At 42.9% G+C, this 6991-nt stretch overlaps 1 pseudogene across 1 annotated transcript; it reads right to left on the bottom strand.

Annotated features, from left to right (window-relative positions):
* Nucleotides 1-3748: 3748 nt before the first annotated feature.
* LOC311521493 lies at nt 3749-4439 on the bottom strand (annotated as a pseudogene). Its single transcript has 2 exons — nt 4239-4439; nt 3749-3941 (listed from the first exon to the last, which is right to left on the bottom strand). The product of its transcript is annotated as an uncharacterized misc_RNA (transcript).
* Nucleotides 4440-6991: the final 2552 nt, after the last annotated feature.

Raw genomic sequence — 6991 nt, 5'->3', positions numbered from 1 at the left:
ACATCAGTGGAAGTCTTTTCCCTAAGTTCTGTGTAAGAAGCATTTCCCCCTTAGATGTCTACATAGACATGAATATGTCAGAGGGTTAGTCAGCCCAAAAAGAGGAAAGTTTCTTGCCTTTTTAGGTCCTCAAGAATAGTGGGAAAATGACACATACATTCATACAATTTTTTTAATTCTTTTCACTTTTCCCTCAATGATTCTCACTGAGTAAGTATCCCGTCTTTATTTTTAACTGAATGCAGCATATCTGGGTGGACCAGAAGCAGATTCTTGCTTACAAATGACTCACTGGAACAAGTGATCAGTTCATATTGATCTCAAACATGCCAAAATGAGTAAAATTCACACAGTTAGGGGTAAACCTCATTCCATGATCACTTAACCCACTCTAGTAATAGGATGGGTTTCCGCTGTGGGGCTCCCCCAACTTCTCCAAAAGGCTTCCTTTGCTCAAATGAAAAAGGATCCACAGGAAATGAATTAGGTCAAGATTTAAAAAACACATCAATGGAATTAGGGGCAGCTGGACAGATTTCTTAATCAAGAGCCATTGGAATTGCTGGTTGTCATGACTTATATTTTTATTACAAATGCTAATTACGGCTGTGAGTAGAAGGTTGTTTTTTTTAAACTGATTTCATGACCTGTTGAACACATACAGCTGTATTGTATTTGCCCTTTCTGCTCTCTGCATTGTTCTGGGTTCACAAACTTATTTTCCTTTCATAGTGATGCTGTCTGACTGGTTCCAAGCACACGCTATATTTCTTTCTATGGCTTGTAGATATATAATCTTGTACTATGATTGGTGTTAGGATATAGATATTCAGGCCTGTCGGTAAAGGCCTAGACTCTAAGAATTTAGGTGTATTCTTATCACTTGGCTAATTATAGAGGTATAAAAGAGAGAATCAAAATCACTGTCTGCTGCTGTAAGGGCCTTCTCTTACTGTCACAGTCTGAGGCCCTGTTCTTAGGCTAAGGCCTTTGGCTAAGCAGCAGAGGCAGCCATAAGCTGGGAAGCGAACGGTCACATCCTCACATTCCAAACTAGTCACATTGAAATAAGGTGCTATTGGGCTGTCAGACACTATCAGGACAGGATTGTATTCCTATCACCTCCAGAGAAAGGGAAGTGCCTAGAAAATGTAAAAGGAAACTTAGTTTGATAGCATCCTGTCTGGCAAGAACTCACTTATCAATAGCTGGGATGTGAAATCCTCACTTCTGTATTGTCTTGTCATTATAGGTCCCACTTTGCTATTGTTTGTCTGTATAATCTCTATCTGGTTCTGTGATTGTTCCTGTCTGCTGTATAATTAATTTTGCTGGGTGTAAACTAATTAAGGTGGTGGGATATAATTGGTTACATAATCACGTTACAATATGTTAGGATTGGTTAGTTAAATTTCAGGAAAATGATTGGTTAAGGTATAGCTAAGCAGAACTCAAGTTTTACTATATAATCTGTAGTCAATGAGGAAGGGGGTGGGAGGGTGAGGGAAATGGGAGCAGGGAATGGGGGTAAGGAAGTTTGGAATCCTGTTTGGCTAAGGGTAGGAATGGGAACAGGGACACAGGTGTAAGGCTCTGTGGTGTCAGAGCTGGGAAGGAGGATACTAAGGAAGGAAACTGGAATCATGCTTGCTGGAAGTTCACCCCAATAAACATCAAATTGTTTGCACCTTTTGGACTTCGGGTATTGTTGCTCTCTGTTAATGCAAGAAGGACCAGGGAAGTAAGTGGGTGAAGGAATAAGCCCCCTAACAATTGGGTCAGATCTCCCAACTGTCAGCTTGTGCCTGTCTTACAGGAGTACATGAATGAAGTTTCCCTGCTGCCCAGTGCTGATTTGGGATAGAATTACTATTTATTGTGGTAACACCTAGGGACTCCAGTCGTAGACTAGGACCCCATCGTGTTAGGTGCTGTACAAACACAAAACTGCCTTTTCCCCACAGAACCAACAATCAAAGTATAAGAGGACATAACAAATGCACAGGGAGCATACAGAAATAAACAGACAGGGAGCATAAGGAAATAAAATTAAATATATTTTGTCTCATTGATTTATACCAACAAAAATAAAAGCATATCCAGAGCTCTGGGTGTCTTTACCAGACATTAAGAATACAGTAAATTATTATGGAAACAAATGCAACAGGTACAGATTCTTCATCTAGATTTTGGAGAAAAATCAAAAGAATCCTCGTCTAGCTGACAAGCCTTGAATGGAGTCCTTGGTCATATTAGCAATATATTGGAGCGTGATCTTCAGCTGGTGCATAGAAACATAGCTCCATGGACTAGAGTGAGCTACCCTGATTTACACCAGCTGAGGATCTGGCTCAGAGATTCTCTTTAACAGCACAATCCATCTTCACAATATTACAAATAATGTAGAAAATTACTCCAGTAGTTGAATAACTCTACTCCTGCAAGTAGTCACACTTGCTTCATTGGGGCTACTCAGGTGAGTAAAGTTCCATAATTAAATGCTTAAGGCTAGGATTTCCAAAAGAGCCTAAGTGACTTAGGTTCCCAGCACCATTGAGTTCACTTTGAAAATCCCAGCCTACATCTTTAAGATTGGCTCCCAAAAAGGCCATTTATTTGTGTGGATTTTTTTTAAACAAGTCAGGTATTCACACTTTATGGAACACTTTCATGTAGTGCACAATATTTATGTATCCAAGATATTAGAAACAACTGTCAAGCATTACATCACTAAGACTATTAGTAAAAATAGCAAAGATTAACAATAACAGAGCCAGATCCTTAGCTGGTGTAAAGTGTCATAGTTCCTTGGAGCTAAACAGATCTATACCATTGGTGGATCGACTTCATATTTACATCTACCTATTTGTAAGCATTGTACGCTTCACACATTGCAGTTCAGGTGTATACAGTGGTTAACACTGAACTCTATTAAATGGTCAATAGATAGGATGCAATACAATTTTTAACCCTTTGGTTATTTTTCATACGTAGACCATCGTTCTGATTTCCAATTTGAGGGATTTTCCTTTCCTGTGACTGATAAATGAGCCAGCTTAGATCAATGGTGTTTTTCCATGGTCTCTTTAAGAAGCCATCCAAGCAGAATATGACGTAAGGACAAACTACCCTTTTTGCTGTGGTACTATGCTGATGGCATCTTAACTTTCATGCATGATGACTTGGTGGGCTCCTCATCAACTCTTGAAACTTCCCTCTTTGCTATCTACCTGCGTCTGATAGCGAAATTCTGTTATTTTTGTCTTCCTGTGAGATAACTACTCAGCTGCAGAGGCTGTGCTGGGTTTCCTGACCAGACAGGATTTTAAAGCATCCTTCCAATATCTGTTGCATAAGTTTCTCTTGGGTGACACTGTGTTAATCATCTATATTGGGTGAATATTTGGTATTTGTGCATTTGGACGCATAGCATAGCAGTTGGACAAACCATGGAGAAATAATTAACCAACAGGATTTACTCTAGTTAAGTAAGCGTTCAATATTTACAGGCCAAGCTAATCCTCAGTAATTCATGTTAATCTCTTTAATATCTGAGAAATGTGACCTCAAAATGAAGCAGAAGCAGAATTCTTGCATTAAGATAACTTGCTTCAAGCTGGAAGTAAAATATGAAGATTTCCCTTGAGGTGCTAGGCCTTTTAAAGGAAATCAGCTCTGAATAAATTGTATATAAACTTTAAAAACCTTCTCCCTGAAGTACTTCCCAACAAATACATAAATCCCGGGTTTAAGGCAACTGTTGGTGAAAGCAGGAGAAAATTGGGAGCCAAAATTGAAAAACTTGTCTCAGGAACAGCCCTTGACAGCTTCTATTCTGCAATAAGAAAACAAAAATGTGATAGAGTCCAGCAGAAAAGAAATGTAAGCCCAACGGTGAAGATCAACATGGTGGCTTTTGTGTCCTTGTGGTCCCTTGACCTCTTGTGTTTTCTCATAGAGGATGAACAATGTGGCAGTTAAAGATGATGATTGCTATAGATGGCAAAGCAAACCTAGAGTGTTTAATGTCAGGTGATCAGTTGTCTCCCATGGTTTGCTGGGGAAGACTAGTATGCAAGAGGAGATATTCCGGTCTTGTAGATATTTCAGACCAAAACGTAAATGTTGGGATGCTCGGACTGCTAGAGACCCAGGCCAGCAGACAGACTGATTTAGCCTGAACATTAGTTAGTTTCCCTCTGCTTTTCAGGGTGTAAATGAAAACTAAATAGCAATACATGCTGATTGTCATTAACAAAGATGCTGGTGTATGTGTTCATCTTGATAGATGTATTTGGTGCTATGACAAAGGAAGTACCAAATGGCCAGTTGTATTTATTCCTGATGGTGTCAGTCCAGAAAGGGAGGTGCACAAGAAAGACCATGTCAGCAGCTGCTAGATTTATAAGGTAGCAAATAAACAGACACACCACACACATTTCTAAGCACACCTGCACCACAGACTGTGTCAATGTATGGTGATACTATACAATACACCACATCCCACCACTCCTCTTCATCTGGACCGTGTGTTAAATTGCTCTCATTTTCACTCTGGCTTGAGAAATGAAGGTCTGATGGAGAACTTGTGGCCATTTGTATTACTCTGAAGTAAATATGAATGTCATTGACGTACTGGAGTGGAACTGTGCTTTGAAAGATGAAAAAGGGATGGGGTCACCCAGAGGCAGGGATTTCTGAAAACGTTCTCCAAGTAGTGATTCCTGATAGCTTATTTTCCACTGAAAATTCCTTAGAGGTCATCCAGTTTTTATAAGCTAAATTTGTGTATGATTCAGAGATCATATTTCTAGCACTGACACAAGCTAAACTCCTGCCATAGTCTGTGATATTTCCTCTTTAAACTGACATTGTTTTCAAGGGCACAACAGAAGGAAAGGGCCCATTTAGTATGTGTGACAACATACAGCCCTCCCAGGCTGATGGCAGGAACAGATATGGCAGTGAACCATGAAAGTGTCCACCCCCTCATTAGGACATAAGCTGGGCTCAATGAATGCCATTAGTAGATGCCTAATTGCTACAAACAGTGCTGAGGTTTAGCAGAGTCTGTCTCTGTACTGACAGATGTATACAGATGGGTGCTTATTAAAAATTTTTAATAAGGAAGGAGCTAGCTTGATGACCCTGGAAGCTAGGCTCTAGCTACAGTAGTGGGCTTCCCTACACAAGTTTCCTGTAGTTAAGCCCTCCCCACCTCGCCCTGCCAATGTGCCTCATCTTGCCTTGGAGACTGGGCACAATTTTGCATCTCACTGAGATGCAGCCACTTCAGCAATGCCAAGGGCCCCTGAAAATAACAGATCTCCCCATCAGGGAATGTCACTTGCAAAGGGGATTCCTTGGATGACCGAGCCAGTGCAGCTGGTTCTGTACTGCCCCACAACCACCGGTGTGGTCCAGGGAGATTGGGGGGTGGTCGGTTGACAACTGCATTCAGGCAGCTGTTGGCTACAGCAATGGCCCCTACAGGGCCATTGCAACCAAGTGTATGCTAGAGCAGCCCTAAAGCTGCAGTAATTTACGCTAGGTGCCAGGTCGACCTCCCAATTTGCCCCAGGATATAGGGAGGTACCATAATGACCTACCACCACCCTTGTCCGCCTCCCTTGCCCTGCTCTATTCCTGTGCTGAACATACTTTGGGCAGGATCTCTCTGCTAGGACTAGTGACATCATAACCCTCCCTCTAAACTCCTCTCTACTCCCTCCTCAAACATCCCTCCTCGGAAGGATGATGGACGTGCCCATAAGCTCTGGAGGACCAAGGAACAAGAGACAAAGGATATGATCCCATGCAGATTGTCTGCCAGCAGGCTCCTTCCATTTATGTGGAGGGACCTGCTGCTCAAGGGCCTCTGGTCGTCCATTAGTGGTCTGCTCAGGTCAAATTTTTAGGCCCAACCCAGACTCAAGCCCACCCATCCTGAACCCAAGAGGGTAGAGTCATTTTCTGACCTGATCTCGACCCTTCCCCTTGAACCTGAGTTAGTGCAGATGCCTCCTCCTGCCCACGGGATTGGCTCTCCTCCTTCTGCCCGTGGGATCAGCATGGCTGCATGCCCCACTCCTGATGTCTGTCACGCCCTGCCACGCCATGTGCCTGCTGCGACTCCTTGGCACACTCCCTCTGCCGCACACCCAGGCAGTGAGGTGCTGCTGGCAGGGGAAGCAGGCCATGCAGCCCCTGTGGTGCCACCCCCATGGGCAGGACTTGGGGAGCTGACTCGTGAGAGGGTCCAGCTGTTTTCCCACCTGGATCTGACACTTGCAGTCTCGTCTCATGGGGTTTGGGTTGGGTTGCAGGGCTCTAATCTCAGCTCTGGTGGTATGACCCTGGGAGAGAGGCAGTCTCTCAAGTAATTGAGTTCCAAACCGTTTATCCCTTTTACCAGAGGCAATACCTTTATCTCCACCTAGCAATTTACTGACAGCCATGTAGAACCTAGAGTGCTGGTGCTATGTACTCCCCACAGGAAATTCTGCTTCGTAACCAGGCAGCTCCATTGTCTTGTCTTTAGTTTTCTAGAAGTCTTATTATAGTTACCTAATCTCCAAGTCCTATTACAGCAATCTAGCCTCAGAACTGTTCTACAGGACAAGAGTTTGCAGATTTTAGGGTGAGGCAAAGAAACATTTGTTTGCTTCCTACACAGTCACAGCATATGATCTTTAAAAAAAAAAAAAAAAAATCGGTTGCCGTCAGCCAGACTTAATATAAGCTTTCTGCTGCTATTGTTTTAGCTATGTCCCTTCCGCCTGGAGGGTCATCTTTAAATCACCGAGAGATGGTATTGAGGGGCTACTGTACAGCTAATGTATTTATATGGTCCCCTGTCACCCTCACAATCTCTAATGTAGCTGTCCCCACAACACCCTGTGCGGTGGGGAAGTGCTATTATCCCCCTTTTACAGATGGGGAAATGAGGGTCAGAGAGACTGTGACACAGAGGCAGGCCACTTGTGGAACT

Source organism: Lepidochelys olivacea, assembly GCF_965140295.1.
Source record: "Lepidochelys olivacea isolate rLepOli2 genome assembly, chromosome: 6".
NCBI lineage: Eukaryota > Metazoa > Chordata > Testudines > Cheloniidae > Lepidochelys > Lepidochelys olivacea.
The sequence above is the reverse complement of the archived record's forward strand: the minus strand, read 5'-3'. Positions and strand labels throughout refer to the sequence as shown.